Raw genomic sequence first — 21,494 nt, forward strand, 5'->3', positions numbered from 1 at the left:
GGGGCAAACTGTCCTCTGGCCCCCGCCCAGGCGCCCCATGTGCTTCATGACCGGCCTCGGCTGCTTCGGGCGGCCCTTCCTCCGCTCCGTGCAGGGGATGCCCAGGGTCTGGAGCTTGCTGCCGACTGTGGGTCTGCTGGAAGGGCTGAGGGGGGCACCGGGCTGTGTGCTTCCTCCCGGGGGTAAGAAGGGGTGAGGGGGGCCTCTGTTGTTGGGTGGTTTGGCAGCAGAAGGCGGGAGGGAGCCGGCTTGGGGCAGGTTGCGTCTTGCTTGAGAGATTTTGGGAGAAGGAAGGAGGAGGAACTTCGGAGGGCCCCGAGCAAGAGGATGAGACAGCCGGGCGGGGGAAGGCTGGCCGATGCGGGGATGCCAGGTCTGCACTTATCCCAAGCCTCAGTCCTGGTTGTTCCCTCTCTGATTCCCCCCCCTCAGCCTCCTTCCCTGACGGACAAACGACTTGTGCCACCCCTGGCCTGGGGACAGCTGCTGATGCTGTGCCTGCCCCAGCTTTCTCCGTTCGCTTTGCAGGATGGCTGCCTTGGCGCTGCAGCTGCAGGTCCTGCCCTCTTTCCCTTCTCCGGGCAACGGCCATCCGTGGGTTGCAGCCCGAGTTGGAATGAGGCCCACTGCATTGGGGGCAGGTGGCCCAGAGGACACCTCAGATGTGGCTCCCACAGGGCTCTTCCAGGGTCCACCCCTTCCCCGCCTTTGCCAAGTTGCTCTCCCCACCCCCCCACCCCCCAGTCGTGGGAATGCGGACTCCTCACCTGCTCTCTCTGGCCAATTGTTTCACTTGAGGATTCTGGATCCCTCCTTCTCTTGCACTGGTGTGATCCTTGTTGGCAGAGTGCTAGAAAGCATTTGGCCCAGGAGAGATCAGAAAAGTCACACACCAGGCATTTCTATAAAAATAATGTTATTTACAGAAAGCAAAACATATTTAAAGGCTGTTTGCTGAAAGGAGAGATTTCTCTCAGCTGCATATTCTCTGCAAGCCTACAGAGAAGGGAAACTGAAACTAAAACAAGTTCAGGCAAGTTCTTCCCTTAGGCAATGCAACCATTAACATGTGAAAAGGGGACAATTAAATTCAACCTCTTCACCCAGCCAAAATGATTAGTTACCATAGTAACCTTAATCTGTAGTAGAAAACATATTAACACTCCCCTTTTTATACTACAGAATGAGATGCAAACCAATTTACTTTGACAACTCTGTATGTCTTTCCATTCACATTATTTTAACATTATCTCCCCTTTGGTTTAACAGAAAGCTACCATCCTTCTTGCTGTGTATTTCTAAATCTAGGTAATTTGTTACAGTTCCAAGGCTTTTTTAATGTGAAATGGCTTTTCATGCAGGCTTCAAAATCAAGCCTTTGTTTTTTCTGTTGGTGTAAACAGCAGCAGATCATCAACATAAATGCACAGATACATACAGCCTTGTTTGTCTTTCTTCATATATACACATGGATCTGCTTTTCCTTCTTCAAAACCAAAATTCTGCAGTTTTTCATCTAATTTTTGGTTCCAGGATCTAGCAGCTTGTTTTAATCCATAGATTGACTTCTGCAGTTCACAGACTAGATTCTCCCCTTTTTCATAGCCAGGGGGTTGCTGCATATATAATTTGTGGTCTAAATCACCATAGAGAAATGCAGTTTGAATGTCATAGTGGTGAACTGACATTCCTTTGAGTGGAGCAATTTTTAACAGTAATCTAATTGATTCACCTTTAGTAACTGGTGCAAAAGTCTTGTCAAAGTCTAAATCTTTCCTTTGAGTGAACCCTTTTGCAACTAACCTTGCTTTATATTTTTGGATTTTGCCATCAGCATCCCTTTTCAGTTTGAAAACCCACCTACAACCCAGACAGCGTTCATTTGGAGGTAGATTTACCAGTTTCCATGTTTTATTTTCTTTCAAGGATGCTAACTCCTGTTGCATGGCAGAATGCCAATTTTGTGCAATCTCAGGTGGTAAAGCATTCACTTGTTCTAAAGACTCAGGTTCTGTGAATATGTGAAAAGCCTTTACTGTTTCAGCCTGAAAACGTGATGGAGGAACGCCTTTATTACTCCTCTGAGATCTGCGAGGTAATACAGGGCTTAAATTTTGACTCCTATCACTTTCCTGAGAAGCATCTGTCTTATCAGACAGATCTTCAGTTTGCTTTTCTGGTTTAATGTCCCCATCAGGCAAAAGATCACCATCAGCAAGTCCTTGCTGTTCTCTTGTGGTGGTCAGTTCAACTGGAGAGCTAGAATTTGATCTCCCCCAGTTTTGTTCAGCAAAAGAAGCACTTTTGCTGATTATTAATTTCTCTCCCATTATGAACCTGTAGCTCCTCTGGCTTTGTTCATAGCCAACAAAGATGGCTTTCTTTGTTGTGGGGCCTCCTTTCCTTCTCTGTTGTTTTGGAATATGAACCCATGCAGTGCTACCAAACACTCTAAGATGGTTTACCTTTGGTTTCACACCATAAAACAAATGGAATGGAGTGTCCTGAATCACAGAGTTATACAATCTGTTTTGTACATAACAGGCAGTGGACATTGCCTCTCCCCAATACTTAAAAGATAAATGTGAATCTTTAAGCATGCATTCCATCGCATTTTGCAAGGTTCTGCCCTTTCTTTCAGCAACACCATTTTGCTGAGGGGTGTAAGGGTTAGAAAGAATTTGTTCTATCCCCTTTTCCACTAGGAACCTTTTGAATTTGTGAGAAAGGTACTCTCCTCCTCTATCACATTGGAGTGCAGATACAGGCCTAGGGAATTTTCCATTTGCCCATGTCACAAAACCTTTAAATTTCTCAAATGCCTCATCTTTGTGTTTTAAGATGTAGATAAATGTGTATCTTGAGAAATCATCAATGATGGTCATTGCATACCTTGCTTGTCCAAGACTTGGAGCAAAAGGACCAATAATGTCAGTGTACAATTTCCAAAGGTCTAGTTGTAACTCTGTCACTGTGCTTACTCACAGGAGCTTTTAGTGTTTTGCATTCTTTGCAAACTACACAGTCTAAGTATTTGTCACAGGGTTTTATCTTTAGGTCAGCACACAGCTGTGGCATTTGTGCTATATACTTGAAATTAGCATGACCAAATCTTCTGTGCATCAGGTGTACACATTGGTCATGATATGGAGTGTTGCCAACTGCAGCCTTGCAGCTTGGCTTCCTTGCATTTTGCACAATGTACAAGGAGTCTTTTAATATACCAGTAGCACACAGTTTTCCATTTCTACATATCTCACAACCATTTTTCTTAAATGTTATGACATACCCTGTTGCAGCCAATTGTGCCACAGATAAAAGGTTTGATTGTAAATTTGGCACATACAACACACCTTTTACAGTTTCTCCCAAGCAGGATAAATACAAGTCACCTTGTCCCATAATTTTGGTCACAGACCCATCAGCCAAAGATACACTTTGTCAGTGACACAAAAGAGCTTTTACAATTACTTAAATGACAATTGGCCCCAGAATCTAACACCCATACATCAGAATTACCCTTCTCAGCAACCTGTGCAATTTGGGTTGTCTGAAGAGCTGTAATGGTTGCCTAGTCCAAATACTCAGACTCACAAGAGTTTGCTAAATGAAATCTGATTTATTAGGAAACTTGAGACAAATACAGAGAAAGCTGAGAATGACAGAAAGCGCGCCAAATACAAACTAAAAACCCTCGCTGCAAACGTAACCCCGCCTCCCTACCAGCAGAGTCACCACCACCCATCCCAGGTGCTGGTAACCGTCATCCCTTCTAGCCTGGGAAAGCAACCTTGAGCACATGAGATAACCCAAATACATTCCGAGCCCGCAGCCAAGAGATAAACTTACTCCCCACAGGAACTGTCCTCCCTTCAAAGATGAAACACGCATCAGCTTAATGACATGCGAAACGTTACGATGTACCAAGCACATTGAAACGGTGAACATGACAAGAGCCTTCTTCTGTGTTGCCCTCGTGTTCTTCTGCTCTGTCTTTCTACTCTTGGGTCTCAAGGCACAGTCTTTCTGCAAATGTCCAGCTGAACCACAGGTGAAGCATCGCTGGCTGGCTAGCGCTGTGGCCTCAGCTTCCTTTCCCTTCTTTTCCCTTGTTTTCTGATGTTGCAGCTTTCCAGAAGAGATGGGGGGGATCTTTCCTCTCTCTTCTCCCATTCAGCGAGTAAGCGCTGTGTAACATACGATGGGGTGAGGTCTGCTTCAGGCATAGCCTCCAGGGTACAAATCAGCGTGTGCCACATTTCATTCAGTGAGGACAGGAGGATATAGGATTTTGTGAGAGGTGTAAATTCCATTCCTCTCTCCTGCAACTCAACAAGCAGCTGCTGAATATAATGCAGGTGCTCAGGAAGGCTATCTCCTTCTGCAAAGTAGGCTTTGTACAGCTTTTTTGTCAGGGAAACTTTACTCCCTGCTGTTGCCTTTACATATAAGTCTCTCAAAACGTCCCAAAGTTGCTTTGCAGACTGCATACCTCGCACGTGGACTAGCTAATTGTCCTCAACTCCCAGGATAATGGTGGCTCTAGCCCGCTCATCCTGTCAAAGCCATTCAGCACTGGGATTTTGGGGGGTTTGCTCACCAATTGACAGCCAAAGATTCTCTTTGCGAAGATACATCTCCATCTTCAGGGCCCAATTCAAATAGTTGGTCTCTGATAGGCGCTCCAGAGGCATTGCTGAGGGCTGGGAGGCAGCCATGGCTTCTTCCTTCTTTTGCAAGTCACCTCAGCTGGCTTCTTTGTCCTGTAGACCGGCAGTTGCTGGAAAATCTCCAGGTGGCTCCAAAGAAAATCTTCACAGGTCTTTGCTACCTGCCTTTAAATTGTGCATGAGGCGTGGAGCTGATCTCTCTATTCTCTCTGGGTTTTACTGGGCTTACTGGGTTTACTGGGCTGCTTACTGGGCCCATAACCTTTTGGCAGAGTGCTAGAAAGCATTTGGCTCAGGAGAGATCAGAAAAGTCACACACCATAAAATAATGTTATTTACAGAAAGCAAAACATATTTAAAGGCTGTTTGCTGAGAGGAGAGATTTCTCTCAGCTGCATATTCTCTGCAAGCCTACACAGAAGGGAAACTGAAACTAAAACAAGTTCAGTGTCAGGGTAGCCTTACTTCGAATAAGACACGGACTCACTTAGAGGGTCTAAGGATTTCCGGATTTATTGAAGCAGAATGCATACGGAGAAAAAAGACGGGAATGCGGGCGTGGTAGCAGGGTACCCCGTTTATACCCTGGTGGTGGACCTTGTCCTCCTCCACCCCCTATTGTTCCCCAAGCCGGGTCTGGATGGGTGATTCGAATTGGTATGGGTCTGGCGAAGGGCGATTCGGGTGATCTCCGATGGTTTCCTTTGTCCCTATGCCTTCGTCTGGTGCAGGTGCGTCCCCTGGGGTAATGTGTGGGAGTTCCCCTGATCTGTTAATGGTTTCCATGTCCTGTCCAAGGTGCGCTTCTATTGTCCTGGTGATTGTTTTAGGAGTTTGGGTGCTTAAGGGATGATGTGTGTGTTTAAAGGATAATGGTTATCCCTTCCTCTTTCCTGATGGGCATGTTCCCCGTTGTGATGCACTTATGCCTTGCAACGGGGAACATGACATTCAGGCAAGTTCCTCCCTTAGGCAATGCAACCATTAACATGTGAAAAGGGGACAATTAAATTCAACCTCTTCACCCGGCCAAAATGATTAGTTACCATAGTAACCTTAATCTGTAGTAGAAAACAATCTTCCCCCTGGACGTCTCTGGAAGCTCTTTCTCTGCTCTAGTGCCTTCCTGGGGTTCCGCTTTTCCTCTGCAGCCACCTCCGGAGCTTCTGCATCAGAACCCAGTGGAAGTGGGAAGAAGCTGTGCAGGAGCATGAGGGGCAGAGGGGAAGGGACTTCCAGCTGTCTTGTACCCCAATTCCCATTACCCACAGCCAGGATGAATGTTTCTTAGGGCTGAAGCAGGGAGAAAGAGTCGAAATGTTTCACCACAGTAGCACTGTTGGCAGAGTGCCAGAAAGCCTTTGGCCCAGGAGAGATCAGAAAAGTCACACACCAGGCATTTCTATAAAAATAAATTTATTTACAGAAAGCACAAAAACTTATTTACAGGCTTTGCATTTTCACAGGCTCTCAGAGAGGAGAGAGATCTCCCTCAGCTGCATACTCTCTGCAAGCCTAAAGAGAAGGAACTGAGTAACAAGCAAACTGCCCTCGCTTCAGGCTATGCAACTATTAACACCTAAAAAGAGGACAATTAAATTCAACCTCTTCACCCGGCCAAGATGATTAGTTCCCATAGTAAACTTAATCTGTAGCAGAAAACAATATACCGAACAAGCACCAATCATGCCAGCCTTGGAGGTAGGCCAGGTCAAAAAACAGGCATGGCAAGGATCCAGGAATGCTACTTTATTTTTGTGGCGTGGGTAATACAGGTAGTCCTTGACTTATGACCATTCATTTAGCAACCTTTTGAAGTTATGACAGCGTCCCCCCAAAGGGTCAGATATGACTCAGTGGTGGCACAAGGGACCTTTCACCTTCACAGGAGTGTTTTAAATGGGGGGGGGGCGCGCAGGGCTGGAGGAGAGAGAGAGACCTGCCTTGTAATCCCGAAGAATGATTTAATGTGATTCTCTGGTTGCAGGACCTTTTAGGAGTGATGTTATTGATGTTGCAGGCTATGTCCCAATCAATCAATCAATCAATCAATCAATCCCTATTCTTCCGTTATTTGAAAGATTTCTTAGCAGATTTTATAACAGCCTTTCACAACTTTCTGACCCTGGAGGAACCCTTGAAATATTTCTCAGGCCTTGGGGAGCCCCTGCACATTCAGGCCCAAATATAGGCCAGAAGTTACAGAATTATTATATTTTTTTCATGGGTAGGCCTGTATATATGCGTTAACTCTGTTCTTAAACTAAAGAATGAAACTTCCTCTTTAATGTGAAGTTCCCTGAATTTGAAATAATTTTTAAAATAAATCATGACCTCCCAGGGAACCCCTAGAGACCTCTTGGGGAACCGGAGGGTGCCACGGAGCCCTGGTGGAGAAACCCTGTTCTATAACATCTGCTGTTTTCGGAGGCATCGATGGGAACCATTGTCCTTGAAAATGTCCTCCAACAGCCTTGTGCCCATCACTCTGAAACTAAGCAGACTCCTGCTCTCAAGCGGTATCCACCATTGTTACAAATGCTATCTCATTCTCCATACTTTCCCCTGTTTCAGAAATGGTTTTAGGAAGGCATCCTTCTGGTTAGGAAGAGCATATTTCTGCAAATGGTTAGTTATCTCTTGGTCCAGCTGGTGACTGAGATCTCTTCAATCCTGCTAAGCAAGACTTGTCAAAAGAGGCAAGAGTTAGACAAATAGTCAGGGGGTTCCCTGGCTTTGAACGCAAGTCCTCCCCGGGGCTGCTGCCTGGCCTTCGAAGTACACTGGAAGAGGGATATTGAAGAGGTTGGCAGCCTAAAGAGGATCTGCTTAGTTCAACAGGAAGAATAAAGACTGTCATCCAACAGGGGACATTATACTGTATTTAGACATTATATTACTGGGCAAGCCTTATTATGTCCAACACGGGGCTGGAGTGCAAGAAGCAAAAAGTGCCCTTGACTGGAAGGGTCTTAACACTTCCGGCTTCCGTAGCACACCCACCCAGGCTCTGAACATGCACACTTGAAGTTGTGGTTCGAGATGGTGGCTCAGGTGTCGCTTGTGAATGTATGGAACTTCTGAGGCAGTTCAATTGTTCTCGGCTTTGTGGCCCCTTTGCTCTTCATTTTTATTTGGGGTGTGGGTAAGCCATTGCTGCCAGTCCTAAATTTAATAGATGGCTGTTCTGAGTGGCTCCCAAATTACTGAGGGCAAATGTTATCCAAGGGTGTCTCCACTGGTCTCTAACCACCATCGTACCAAGCTGGCACAGCCAATTTTGTGCAGCGGGGAGAAGATGGTATTTGTGTCCGACCAAACTGGAGGGTACTATTTTGGAAAAGTCAGATGAGGCCTCTGTCAGCCCCACATCGGTGGCCAATGGATTTTGGAAAGGCATCTTCAATACTAAAAAAACCCAAAAACATAATCCTGAAAACTGCTAAAGTTGTTCCCAGGCAGACCTAGAGCAAGCCAGTTAAGGAGGAATCGCTTTAAACCACTTTGTTCCATGGCCCCCACATCTGGACTCTGTTGCCCCTTGGACCACCTGCTTTTCAGTCTCCCAAACAGTCTTTCGCCACCTCCAGTTTTCAAATTCTCAGTACTGAAGCTCCAGTTGGGAGGTGCTTTGGCCTGGCCTGTGTACAGGTTTACCCTTGAACAGAGAAGGATTGGGCCTCTGTATCCAGAAGACAGTTGAGGTTTCCTCTGGAGGGAGATGGCCTTCCTCCAGATTTTGGTACACCTCTTTGCAGTCTTTTATTGGTCCTTCAACTTCCGCATTTAGTTTTAAGGGAGGAATCTGCATTCTGAGACTGTAAGAGAGGGAGAAAAACTCCCACGTTTTCCATCCTTCTGCTATGTCTCTCCTTACCTACCTTCACTCCAAACTACACAAGGTGTACTCTTCAGTCCTGTAATCCTTTTGCTCTGGTTTGGATCTTTTCCAGCTGACCAAAATGTATTTTCAGGGGTGCGGGCCAGAACACACAACCCTCCAGGAGAGCTAACCACATATTTACATAAGGGCATTACTCTATTATGTGTTTTATTTCTTTTCCTTTCTTAATGATTCCAAATATTGACTTTGCTCTTTGGACAACAGCTGTGAACCCAGCTGGTTTCTGCTCAGGTCACTCACAAGTTCGTCAGGCGGACTTGAGGTTACTCACGAGCATCCCATTGCACTTCAATTGCATCTACTCGTTTGAGATCCATATACTCAACTGGAAGTGGTCTTCACAATCCCTTTTTCATTTTACTGTTCCAAACATTTAGGTGTCATCAGCAAACTTGGCCATCTCCCTGCTCATCTGACTCCAGATCTTTGATAAACAAATTAGAAAGTGAAGATGAGCTAGATTATACATGCTGTGAAAGGAATTTGAAAGAGCCAGGAATATTTAGCCTTGAGAAAAGATGACCGAGGGGGATGAGATAGCACCTTTTGGCTGGTCTCACAATATAAAGTGCTCTATGGGCATAATATGTGTTTCAGCAAAGTATTTGATGACACACCCCATGACAGGATGATTATCAAGCTGGTTAAGTATGGGCTGGATAAACATCACTATGGTGTATTCATCATGCTCATATTCTACTGGGGAAGTTCACAGATACTATAGATGAAAGGCAGGATGCGGTGATAAGGTTTGTTCTTGATGGATCCATACTGACCTCTGGTAATCCCAACCTTGTTCTCCAGGTACTAACAGTCTGAACACTTTATGTCCTGCCCTAAACTCTTCACTAGACTCTTCTTTTTCTTTCTTTGGGATAAGGACAACATCTACTCTCCTCTTTTTGTTGGGAATTTAATCTGTTCTCCAGATTTCTTCAAAGACAGTCACAGCCATTTAGTGATCTTGTCCTTTTTCTCTAATTTTGAACACATCTGGACTTGTTCTACTTCTATCCTTTGCCAAGCTGAGATCATTCTGAGCGTTGGCTTTTCAGGCACTGTCTCCACCGTTCTGGCTCCTCTTCTTCCTTCCACTTCTTGCACTGGCCCTTCTTCACATTCAGTCCCTTACTCATTTTTTGTGGAGTTGTCTTTCATCCTCCACCCCGAATTGTTTGCCACTGTTTAGTATCTCCTTTAGGAACTCCCAGCCATCTTGAGCCCCTTTTCCTATTTGCTTCTCCTGCATAGCTTTGCTGCTGTGGATTGATTAAAATCCATTTTAATATCCTTGCAATCAAGAATTCCACCACTAGATTGTCACTTTTCCTTAAGGTTCTTGCTACTCCCAAATCTTCTCTTGTATTAAATTGAGGATAGCAGATCCTGTCCTGCTTTGTCTCTCCTCTGGAGGAAGAGGTAACTGCCCAGACGAATCTCTTACCTTTCTTGGTAAGACTGTATTTGGCAGAAGGAGCAAATCAGCCAACTCTCTTTTAGGCTATTGTGTAAACACAGAAAACTGGTTAACTGAATAAACCATCATTCAGATAGCTAGGTCTAGCTATGTCATCTATGTACAGCCATCATCTCCCAATGGATGTTAGGGTTATTAAAGGTTGCATAGCATAGAAACTTGGGAGCAACAAGTTTCATCCAAGATGCTAACTCCACCTTTGTCCCAGAATGCAATTATGTTTATAAAATATGCTTAACCTGGTTTATGAATTAGCTCTTTTCTATGTTGGTAAAATGCATTGATCCTTAACCAAACCCAACTGGAGGGGGTTGCATAACACAGGCACATGTATCATGTACATGCACTCCAGCTGAACAGTCCCCAAGCCAAGCACATTGTGCAAAGGATCAACCACTATCAATGGATTAAGTCTTCCCTGATCAGCATCATGATCGAAGGTTATCAAGAAGCCTCTTTGCCTTCCAGGCAGAGGAGTTCCAATTCAGCTTGTTTATTTCCCATAAATTGACTATTTTTGTAAAGGCAACAAAGGCTATTAAATTTATGAGGCAATGTTCTTTCTGATTCTTTTATTGAGAGGTTTAATAGGGTCTATTCCTTCTATTGCCTCTCACTTCCTTCAAGAGAGCAGAAGTTCTTATTTCTGGGTATTCTCCCCATCTCAGGACGCAGCTTACAGCCTCCCAATCTCTAGTCGTCTATGTTCTGGCCAGATGTCCCAGTCCTTAGGAGCACAGTCTCACCTTGTGCCAGCAGCCCTTTGAGCAGAAGGTGCAAGCTGTTTCCCCAGGAACCAAACCTTCTGCATCATCACACTTTCATAGTCCCCTCTTCAACTGCAGTATTTTTCTTTTCCCATCCAGTTTCCTTCCATGGATTAGAAAGAAGGATAAGAAGAGAGTTTCCTTCTTGAGTTACTTGGAAGTGTCCTCTGCTTTGTCTTCACATGAAGAAGCAAGAAGAGATCACCTTCGCTGGTGGGCTTGATGAATCTTGAAAGTTGTTCTGTCACATTACTGGTCCAGGGATCAAAAGCACATCTCAAGCCAATGGGTCTGCCTGGGAACAGAAGGAGAAGGAGAAGGAGAAGGAAGTGGGATTTGTAGGCCACTGACTTCCAGCAGAAACAGAGGTCAACATGGCAACATAAAATAGAGCAACAGGTCCATATTACAAAAATTCCAATAACAGAGTGCTCAGAAATTATACAACAAAGTCAAACAATAGCTGCATCAGTAAATGACAATATAAATAAGAATATAAATGCAACAAGGCAGTCAACGAACAGTGAATAGTCATGCCTCAAAGGCCCTCTGGAAAAATTCATCAGCTTCCAAAGGCCATTAGCCCCAAGGGGCTGTTCAAGACCACAGCAGTGATGAGGAAGAATCAAGCTTTCTGGCGCCAGAGTGGGAAGCGTGAGCCCTTGTTTGCTACAGGAATCCAGACCAGAGGGTGCCCAGCCTGGGCCCCTTCTCACTGCATCCTCCATCAGGGAAATATTTTTTTCTTCTTGGTCCAGTGAAGTCACTAATTGGGAATGTTTGCAGAAACCTAAAGTACTGAAGTGTCATGAGTGCCGTTGAGCTAAAGTCATCAGCGCAATGGCACTCATGACAATGACAAGGAAATAAGTGAAGGGGCACAAGTTAAGTAGCCATCAACCCACAACGACTAACGGCTAACAAACAATAGCTAAACGAATCACGGAGCCACCCAAGCCATCAGCGGCAATACAACGGGGATCGCCCAGCTGAAAGCAATCAGCAGAAGAATGGAAACCTGAGGATGGGCGATCCCGGAAACCCTCAACCAATGGCAGGGCAACGCATGGGACAAAGGGGGGTGACGTGACCGAGAGCGAGGGGGCGCTGACCGGCGCGGGGTATTTAAACCCCGCACCGGCGCGCTCCTGTCACTCTCAGCTTTTTTCTACCAACGTTGTACCTGCCCTGAAATAAACCAGAACCTGATTTGCAAACCAGCGTCTGAACGTTATTCAGAGGTAGGCAGCGCATGACATAAAGCTGAGAGTCATAAACTCAGCCTCGCCGAGCCCCACCGGACGACAACGAGCCGCGGGAGGAGTAGACGGCGAGAAGACCAGCAAGATGAGGCCGGAACGGCGCGGGCAAGGAGGGCGAGCCGCGCGGCAAGAGACAGAGGAGGACCGACCGAGGCCAGAGGCACCGCGGACTCCCGGAGCCATGGACGCCCACCCCACCCGACCCGAGCCTCAGCTCCAACCCCAAGGGGAGATGGCGACGGAGGCAACCCGACCGCGGGAGGGAGCAGCACGACTTCCGAAACCAGCGGAGGACCCCGCGCCCCACATCGCACCCCAGCAACGGGCGTGGAGCGACAGCCCCACGGTGCTCAACTCGGAGGAGGACGACGGAGACACCCATCAGACGGAGGAGGAAGCGGACCCGCGGCGGAGGGACGATGAACCCCACCGGCAACCCACCCCCGAGGACGCGCCAACGGAACCGGCCCCAGCGGCGGCGCGGGCTGTGGACGAGGAGGCACGAGCTGAACTCGCGGCCATGCGGGCTCAGCTGACGGAACTCCGGACCATGCTCCAGGCGCTTATGCCCCCCGCGCCACCCAACGACGTCCCCGCACAAGCCCACACCCCGAGCGAAGCACCGAACCCACACGGGCCAGCGGAGAGCCAGCAGACGGCACAGGCGGCCGACACCACACCCCGGGAAGCGAGAGGCGGGGCCGCACAAAACGCCCGGGCCCCAAAGGACTTCCCCATCTTCTTCGATGGGACCCCCTCAAAACTCTCGTTTTTCGTTACCAACGCTAGGGAGTTCATGGGGAGGCACGGACACTCCTATGACTCCGAGGCCGACAAGATCGCCGCCGTGGCGATCAAACTCCAAGACAGGGTGGCGGACTGGTACGTCCAACTGTACGAGTCCAGCTCCCCCGCCCTCGCCACCTTCCCTGCTTTCATCAAAGAGATGAAAAACTACTTCGAAGACCCCCTAGCTAAAGTACGGGCGAAAAGCGCACTCCAGAGACTTAAACAGGGCACACGCACGGTCCCTGACTACGCCCTGGAGTTCAAAGCCCTCGCGGGAAAGGTCTGCGACTGGTCTGAGACCACCCTGCTGGAAATCTTCAAAAGGGGGCTCAACCGCGACGTGCTCCAATGGGCCCTCTACCGCAACGACCCAGAAACGTTACACGGGTGGATCCACCTCGCGGGGAAAGCCGAACACGCGCACCGCACCTTCCTTATGACAACCACGGAAGACACAAACTATGTCGGGAAAAAGGTACCCGCACCACACGGGGGGATGGCCGGCCCCATATACCCAAAAAAGAAGTTCAACCGGGAGCCCTGCGGGAGGTGTGGCAAATTAGGGCACAAGACGGCGGATTGCTTCGCCAACCGACCGCCGACCAGCGCGCCCAAGCCCGCCCCGAAAATTAGCCCCAAACCACCCAACCCGGGGCCGCCCCCTCACCGCCGAATGACCGTGGCCACAGCGACACCGGAAGAGGGCTGGGACGCTTACTGGGGGGAAGAGGACAATACCGACCCCGACCAGCCGGCGGGAAATGCTCCCCGCTTGCCCTGAGACGCGTGGCGAGGCAGGCGGTGGGACAGCAACGCGGACCACCTCAACGAAACGACAAAAGCTCCGTAATATTGGCAGCAATCTAGCTCTCTGCCGGCAACGGAGCCACCACGGCCGCGGCACTAGTGGACTCGGGGTGCTCAAAAAACCTCATCCACCCCGACCTAGTCGCCAAACTCGACCTCCGCTGCTTCCCCCTCCCCACGCCGCTGGCATTCCACCAGCTGGACGGCTCTACAGCGGGAGGGAAACCAGCCACGCTACAAACCGAGCCGGTCACCCTGCAAATGGGCACTCACACCGAGCGCACATCGTTCGTAGTCACGCCCATTGGACGGCCCATTGCAGTCCTGGGGATGCCATGGCTCGCGAAAAACAACCCGCGGATCAACTGGGCGACCCGCACCTTCACATTCGGCGACGGCGAGTATCGAGCACCAGTACCAGCTGGCAAAAGCAACCCCACGGTAGGACGAGCGGAGGCGACCACACAAGACAACGCCGCTACCACAGCAGACCTACCAGAACAATACGCCGACTTCTCCGAGGTCTTCGGAGAGGCAGAGGCAGACCAACTACCCCCCCACCGCAAGACGGATTGCCGGATCGACCTACTGCCCGACGTCCCCCTACCTAGACCAAAGATCTATTCGATGACCCCGAAGGAGATGGCAACCCTCCGGGAGTTCATCGATAAAAACCTAGACAGGGGATTCATAGAGCCAGCATGCTCACCGGTCGGAGCCCCCGTCTTATTCCGGGAGAAGAAAGACGGGACCCTACGGCTCTGCACCGACTACCGGGGCCTAAACGCGGCTTCCCTGTCCAACAAATACCCCTTACCCCTGGTGAAGGACATGCTCGCCCACCTGTCCACGGGCAAAGTCTTTTCCAAATTGGACCTTCGCGAGGCGTACTATCGCATCCGAATCAGGGAGGGGGACGAATGGAAGACGGCGTTTAACTGCCCCCTAGGCGCCTTCCAGTACAAGGTACTGCCCTTCGGACTCGCGGGGGCCCCTGGGGTGTTCATGCAGCTCATCAATGAGGTACTGCATGAACATCTGTTTAAAGGGGTCCTGGTCTACATCGACGACGTCCTCATTTACACAAAAACACACGAGGAACACGTAACCTTAGTCAGGCAAGTCCTCGACAAGCTCAGAAGGGCGCAGCTCTATGCAAAGCCTACAAAGTGCGAGTTTCACAAAGAGCGGCTAGACTATTTGGGGTATCGAATCTCCGGGGACGGCATCGAAATGGACCCCGCAAAAGTCGAAGCGGTGCTAAACTGGGAGCGGCCCCGCAACAGACGGCAACTACAGAGCTTCCTGGGATTCGCGAATTTCTACAGGTCCTTCGCCCGGGGGTTCGCTGAGATAGCCCTCCCCTTAACGGACCTCCTCAAAACCAAAGGGGTGGGGGACACCCGACGCGCCAAGAACCCAGGCACAGTGCTGAATTGGACTCCCGCGTGCCAGACCACATTCGACAAGCTGAAAGCGCTGTTCACGACGGAGCCAATCCTCGCGCACCCGGACCCAGAACGGCCGTTCGTGGTCCAAGCCGACGCCTCAGACTTCTCCCTGGGAGCCATCCTGCTACAAAAAGACTCCACGGGGCTCCTGAAACCATGCGCCTACCTGTCAAGGAAGTTCTCCGAGACAGAGAGGCGATGGCACGTCTGGGAGAAAGAAGCCTTCGCGGTGAAATCGGCACTAGAGACATGGCGTCACCTACTCGAGGGAGCCACCCAACCATTCGAGGTCTGGACGGACCACCGGAACCTCGAGGCCCTACGAACGCCTAGACGCCTTAGCCCAAAACAGGTCCGATGGGCCCAATTCTTCAGCCGCTTTGAGTTCCAGCTGAAGTTCATGCCGGGCAAGAAGAACTTCCTGGCCGACGCCCTCTCCCGGCTGCCCCAAGACGAAGAGCCCGCCCCAGACACCATTGGGACGGTCCTATCCGCCTCGCAACTGGGGATGGCCGTGACCACCCGAAGCGGCGCACGGAGGCAGCTCGACGCTACGGCGCAGCCGACGGCGGGACAACCGGCGACGGAAAGAAGCCAACCGCAACTACCAGGGGGAATGCGCACGGACCTCGCCGCCGCCCTCAAAACCGACCCCTGGTTCCTGGCAAACCCCGACAAGGTAACGATGGCGCAAGACCTGGCATGGGGGGAAGGCAGAATCTACGTCCCGGACCCGCAACGCCAGGCGATCTTGCATAGGTCACACGACGCCAAGCAAGCGGGACACTTTGGGTTCCTCAAGACCCTACACCTAACACGGCGCCAATTCTGGTGGCCCGCGCTCAGGCGAGACGTAAAAACCTACGTGGCGTCCTGCCCAACGTGCGCTAGGGCCAAACGGGCACCAGGCAAACCCGCGGGGCTATTGCAACGGGTGGCAGAACCCTCCCGCCCATGGGAGGAAATCTCTATGGATTTCATAGTGGACCTCCCACCCAGCCAGAAGAAAACGGCCATTTGGGTGGTGAAGGACTACTTCTCAAAGCAGGCCCACTTCATCCCCTGCACGTCGGTCCCATCCTCACAACAACTAGCCAAACTCTTCCTCATCCACGTGTACAGGCTACACGGATGTCCCGCACGTGTGGTGACCGACAGGGGCACACAGTTCACCTCCAAATTCTGGCGGGCCTTCCTGAAGCTGACGGGGACCCAACAGGCCCTATCTACGGCTTGGCATCCGCAGACGGACGGAGCCACTGAGGTTCTTAATGCCACCTTAGAGCAATTTATACGATCATATACGAACTACCACCAAGACGACTGGGCTGAACTGCTCCCGTTCGCCGAAGTCGCATACAACAACGCCGTCCACACGAGCACGGGGAAAACCCCGTTCGAAGTAGTCTCGGGGCGCGACTTCGTCCCCATACCGGAGCTACCTCAACCCCCGGAACCCCAGGTGGACGCCAGCGACTGGGGACGGAAGATCGCGGAAGCATGGCCAGTAATCACGGCGGCGCTGAAGGAGGCACAGGCTGCTTACAAAGAGCAGGCCGACAAGCACCGGCGCCAACAACCGACGTTCCAGGCGGGGGATATGGCCTATCTCTCCACCAAGTTCCTAAAGTCAACCCAACCCTCGAAAAAACTGGGGCCTAAGTACATCGGGCCGTTCCGAGTCACGCAAATAGTGAACCCGGTAGCAATACGCCTGGACCTGCCACACAACCTCCGGAGACTCCACCCGGTGTTCCATACCAGCCTCCTAAAACCGGCAACCACCTCCCGATGGCACCCAAGCACGCCACAGCCCGCACCGCTAATGATCGACGGGCAACACCACTTCGAGATCAGGGACATCCTCGACTCCCGCAAGCAACGAGGAACTCTACACTATCTGGTCAGGTGGAAACACTTCCCCCACCCGGAATGGGTGGCGGCGCACAACGTTAACGCGCCTGACCTGACCAGAGCATTTCACCGGGCATACCCCGACAAACCGCAATCAAGGGCAGCAAAACCAACCCCCCCCCCGCAGGCCCCCCCCCGCCTCCCGTGCCCCAAGGGAAAGGGCCCCCCCCAAGCCCGCGACTTGGGTGGACCTTCCCCCCCCCGGGACTCACTCCCCCCGCCCCGGGCCCACGGGGTGGTGACAAACGAGCGCCAGCACCCTCCCCCCGCCCCCCGGCCGCGGGGGAGTGGCAAGCAAGGCAACAGGGCAACCTGGGGGCAACGCCCAGGAGACACAACACAGGCGACGCACTCTAAATAAGAAAAGAAGGGCCCTACCTGGAGCTGAGCAGCACCCGACCAGCCACGCCTCTCGCCTCGCCGAACTGAGCCAAACAAACAGGGTGTGGTTGGAGCATGCGCACGCCAGGTCAGAACCCGAGCATGCGCACCATGGACACACCCTGGGAAGGCACGTGGTAGAGGGAGGAGCAAAGGGAGGGGCGACAACTACTCCGGCGGGAACTTTGAAAAAAAAAAAAAAAAAAAAAATGTGGCGTTTTGACAGCTCCACGGGGAAAACCAAGAAAACCGGGGGAGAACACTATTCGAAAAGGGGGCAGTATGTCATGAGTGCCGTTGAGCTAAAGTCATCAGCGCAATGGCACTCATGACAATGACAAGGAAATAAGTGAAGGGGCACAAGTTAAGTAGCCATCAACCCACAACGACTAACGGCTAACAAACAATAGCTAAACGAATCACGGAGCCACCCAAGCCATCAGCGGCAATACAACGGGGATCGCCCAGCTGAAAGCAATCAGCAGAAGAATGGAAACCTGAGGATGGGCGATCCCGGAAACCCTCAACCAATGGCAGGGCAACGCATGGGACAAAGGGGGGTGACGTGACCGAGAGCGAGGGGGCGCTGACCGGCGCGGGGTATTTAAACCCCGCACCGGCGCGCTCCTGTCACTCTCAGCTTTTTTCTACCAACGTTGTACCTGCCCTGAAATAAACCAGAACCTGATTTGCAAACCAGCGTCTGAACGTTATTCAGAGGTAGGCAGCGCATGACATGAAGTGACTCTTGCTGTTATCTTTTAACGCAGCGTTTCTCAACCTTGGCAACTTTAAGAGGTGTGGAATTCAACTCCCAGAATTCCCCAGCCAGCATGCTGGTTTAACTTAACTAACACTTAAGGTAGGGTACAAGCCACAGATCAAAAGGCTGAATGCGTCTCCTCTCCGTTAACTACAAGAGGTAGGTTTATTATACAAACTATATCCTGGTGTATTAAGCCTACAATATACAAGCGTATCCGTCTGTGCTTAATACTATAATCATAAGCAAAAAGGACATCATTTACAGCATTTACTCTACCCAACAAAGTTACACATTTCCCTTTCCACTGCATTTTAACTGCCCACCTTTCCTAGCAATAAAGGTCACGCTGGCACCGTTCTTTCTCCAGCCCTCTTCCGTCAGGATGGAGAATCCTCCTCCTCTCACCCAAATCGTAAATCTCCTTTAGTTCATACTTGGCCTTATATTCTCCTCCCCCTGCCAGCCCCCATACTTCAGCCTGGTAATTGCTCCCTTCTTCAGAGTTGCCTCTCAGTTCTTATCAGGTGGAAGGAGGTGGCAGGTGGCAGCAGTGGCCAAGAGGGTATTGGCACAGGTTCATCTGATGCACCAAATGTGCCCTTTCCTAGAATGGGAGGCCCTTCAGATGGACACTCACACCCTCACCACTGCTCAGCTGGATTACTGCAACGTGCTCTACATGAGACCACTCGGGAGCTACAGCTGGTCCAGAAGGTGGTGGCACAGACAGTGGTGGGTGGGTTGTATTATGGCCATGTATCATCCCTGCTTTGTGAGCTCCGCTGGCTGCCATTGGCTCCCAGGTGCAATTCAAGGTGCTGGTTGCCACCTATAAAGCCCTCCATGGCGGAAGACCTGGCTGTCAGGGGACTGTCCGCCTCTTGTAGTTCCTGACTGTCCTTACGATTGGATGGCCTTGGGGTGCTTTGGGTCCCATCAATTACACCATGTCACTTAATAGGACCTAGATTGCGGGCCTTCTCTGTTGCCACGCCTGCCCTCCGGAATAGCATCACCTCCAGAGATCCGTATGGTGTTCTGGAGGTCACTGAAACTGCAGCTCTGCTCCCAGGCCCTGGTGAGCTATTTGGAGTTTGGGGCATGTTTGGCTGTTTTACTCCTCTGGAAGCATTTCTTTAAAATTATTCTAATTATTTGGTCTTTTTGTGTAAGCTGCCCAGAGTCTCGTGAGGGTCAGGCATCTCCAAATCAAATAAATAAATGGGACTGGGGAGGAGGGGGGACAATTGCTGCTGCCTGTCTGTAGCTGGTCTGCATCCACGGAAGGCTGGCTTGTGAGACGGCTGGGCTCTGCCGCGTCTCACTCCAGCCGTGGCAGCTTCAGAGTCTCCGCCTCTTCTCACTGCAGCCCCACCAAAATGTTTATATTGAACTTCACCTCCTTCATGCTCGACTGGCTTCTCCTTCAGCCCTCTGACCCAACTCCCTCTCTCTTCCACCCACACCCACATCCTGAACCTTCAGCATTCCTCTTTTCACCTCTTTGCAGGGTAGGTGTGGTCCTCCCTCCCTTGAAGTCCTGCGTTCAGGCCAAGAACACTTCTTCATCTCTCATGAGCTGAAGTGTGGCAAAGTGTTGTTCCAGCCCTCTTATTTTGCTTCCAACATGGCTGGAAGCTTGTAAGTTGTCCTGGATCTACACCGGCTTGTTTTGAAGCAAAAACACAAAAATGCAATAAGCACTGCATGTTGCAATTTGAGAATCTTGCCCATCTTTTACACCAGAAAGGTGTAAGGTTTTTATTTCCTCCTGCTTTCTTCTCAGTCTCCTGAGTTAACTATTTCCATTTACGTATTAGGGACATTATGAACCTTGATGTGCTCCAAAATCCTACATTTACAAAATATGTCTAACAAGGAAATCTGGCAATTTCAGAGCATACTGTAAGTTGCTATTCTATATTGATTTCCTAGGAATAAAATTCCTATTGAATTCATTGCTGCTAGATTCTGAATAAGTTGCTGGAGCCAAAAACTTAGTGCCAAACCCAAAAGATTGACTTCTACTGACAAGGACCTTGGAAAGCTGAAAAGAAATTTGCCCAAAGATAAATCTTCTCTGTTTTAGTGGTGGAACAAAACCGACGTACAGTAAATCGTGGATGAGCTGGCTTTTGAACACTCAGCCTAAATAATGGAGCCTGATCATTTAAGTTTAAATCTAACTCATGGGAAAAATAAACTAGAAAATATTTTTCCACATGTAGTCATTGTGCAATAGCTATGAAAATCATAGAATACATACTCATACTAAGGAAAAGTAACATTCACTCCTGTGATACTGAAAAATAGTACTGCCATTGTGAAAAAAAAAATGAGTTTTTTTAAACTTAAAAAAATGTATTAGAGACATTAGAGAGCCATAGAATTGTATAATGTAAGGACTGGAGGTGACACTGAGACCATCTGGTCCAACCCCTGTTCAGTGCAGGAATCCACTATTAAAGCATTCCCAAGGGACTGCCTTCCAGCTTTCATTTAAGCCCTTCTGGCTAAGGAGAATGTCCCTAAGGCCATCCGCTCCATTGCTGAACAGCTCTTATTATGAAGAAATTCTTCCAGATATCCAGCTGAATTCTGTTTCTGCTTAACTGAACCCCACCATTTCATGACCTCTTTGGAACCATCTCCTGAACCTTGACCTTGCCACATACATGACTGTAACCCGCTTCTGTGGCATCTATTACCTTCCTGCTCCAGGGGGCAGGGGGTAGGGGGCAGACAGCAGCTGGTCTAACTGGAATTTCGTGAAGGTGCTGGGCCCCATGCCAGCCATTGCCTGAAGAGGCCAGTCTCCCCAGTATCCCTTTTGGGAGAGTGCCAGCAAGATATCCTCAACACTGCAAAAGTGCCACCCTGGCCAAAAAGACTGGAGACCCCTGTAAAGCTGTGGCCCCAGGTTCTCATTCTAGAACATGAGGCCATTTTCCTGACAAATTAGGTAAAGCTGAAAGGTGTTGTCGTCCGCAAACTCTCCTCTGGTCTTAAGGTTGCTCTTCTGGGCTTCAGTTGTGGAAAGCAAACACTAAGCAACAGTGCATGTGCAACAAACAAGGGCAGTGCCTTGTGACTTGCAATGTGTGCAGACCACAGTCACTTTCCCACCCCCCACCCCCCACCCCCAGGGATGTCCTTGCCAGGATGCTGGAGTGGCACTTGTCCCTGGTACCTTTGAGGCTCTGGGGCGGCAGGTGTGCCACCTTCTGCAAGTGATAGGGAGGTGGAAGGACCTTGAGGGGTCTGTCTGGGAAGGGCCGATTTCTCAAGGATCCTGATGGAGAACAC

This window comes from Candoia aspera, chromosome 3 (assembly GCF_035149785.1).
Source record: "Candoia aspera isolate rCanAsp1 chromosome 3, rCanAsp1.hap2, whole genome shotgun sequence".
In the NCBI taxonomy this organism is placed as follows: Eukaryota; Metazoa; Chordata; class Lepidosauria; order Squamata; family Boidae; genus Candoia; species Candoia aspera.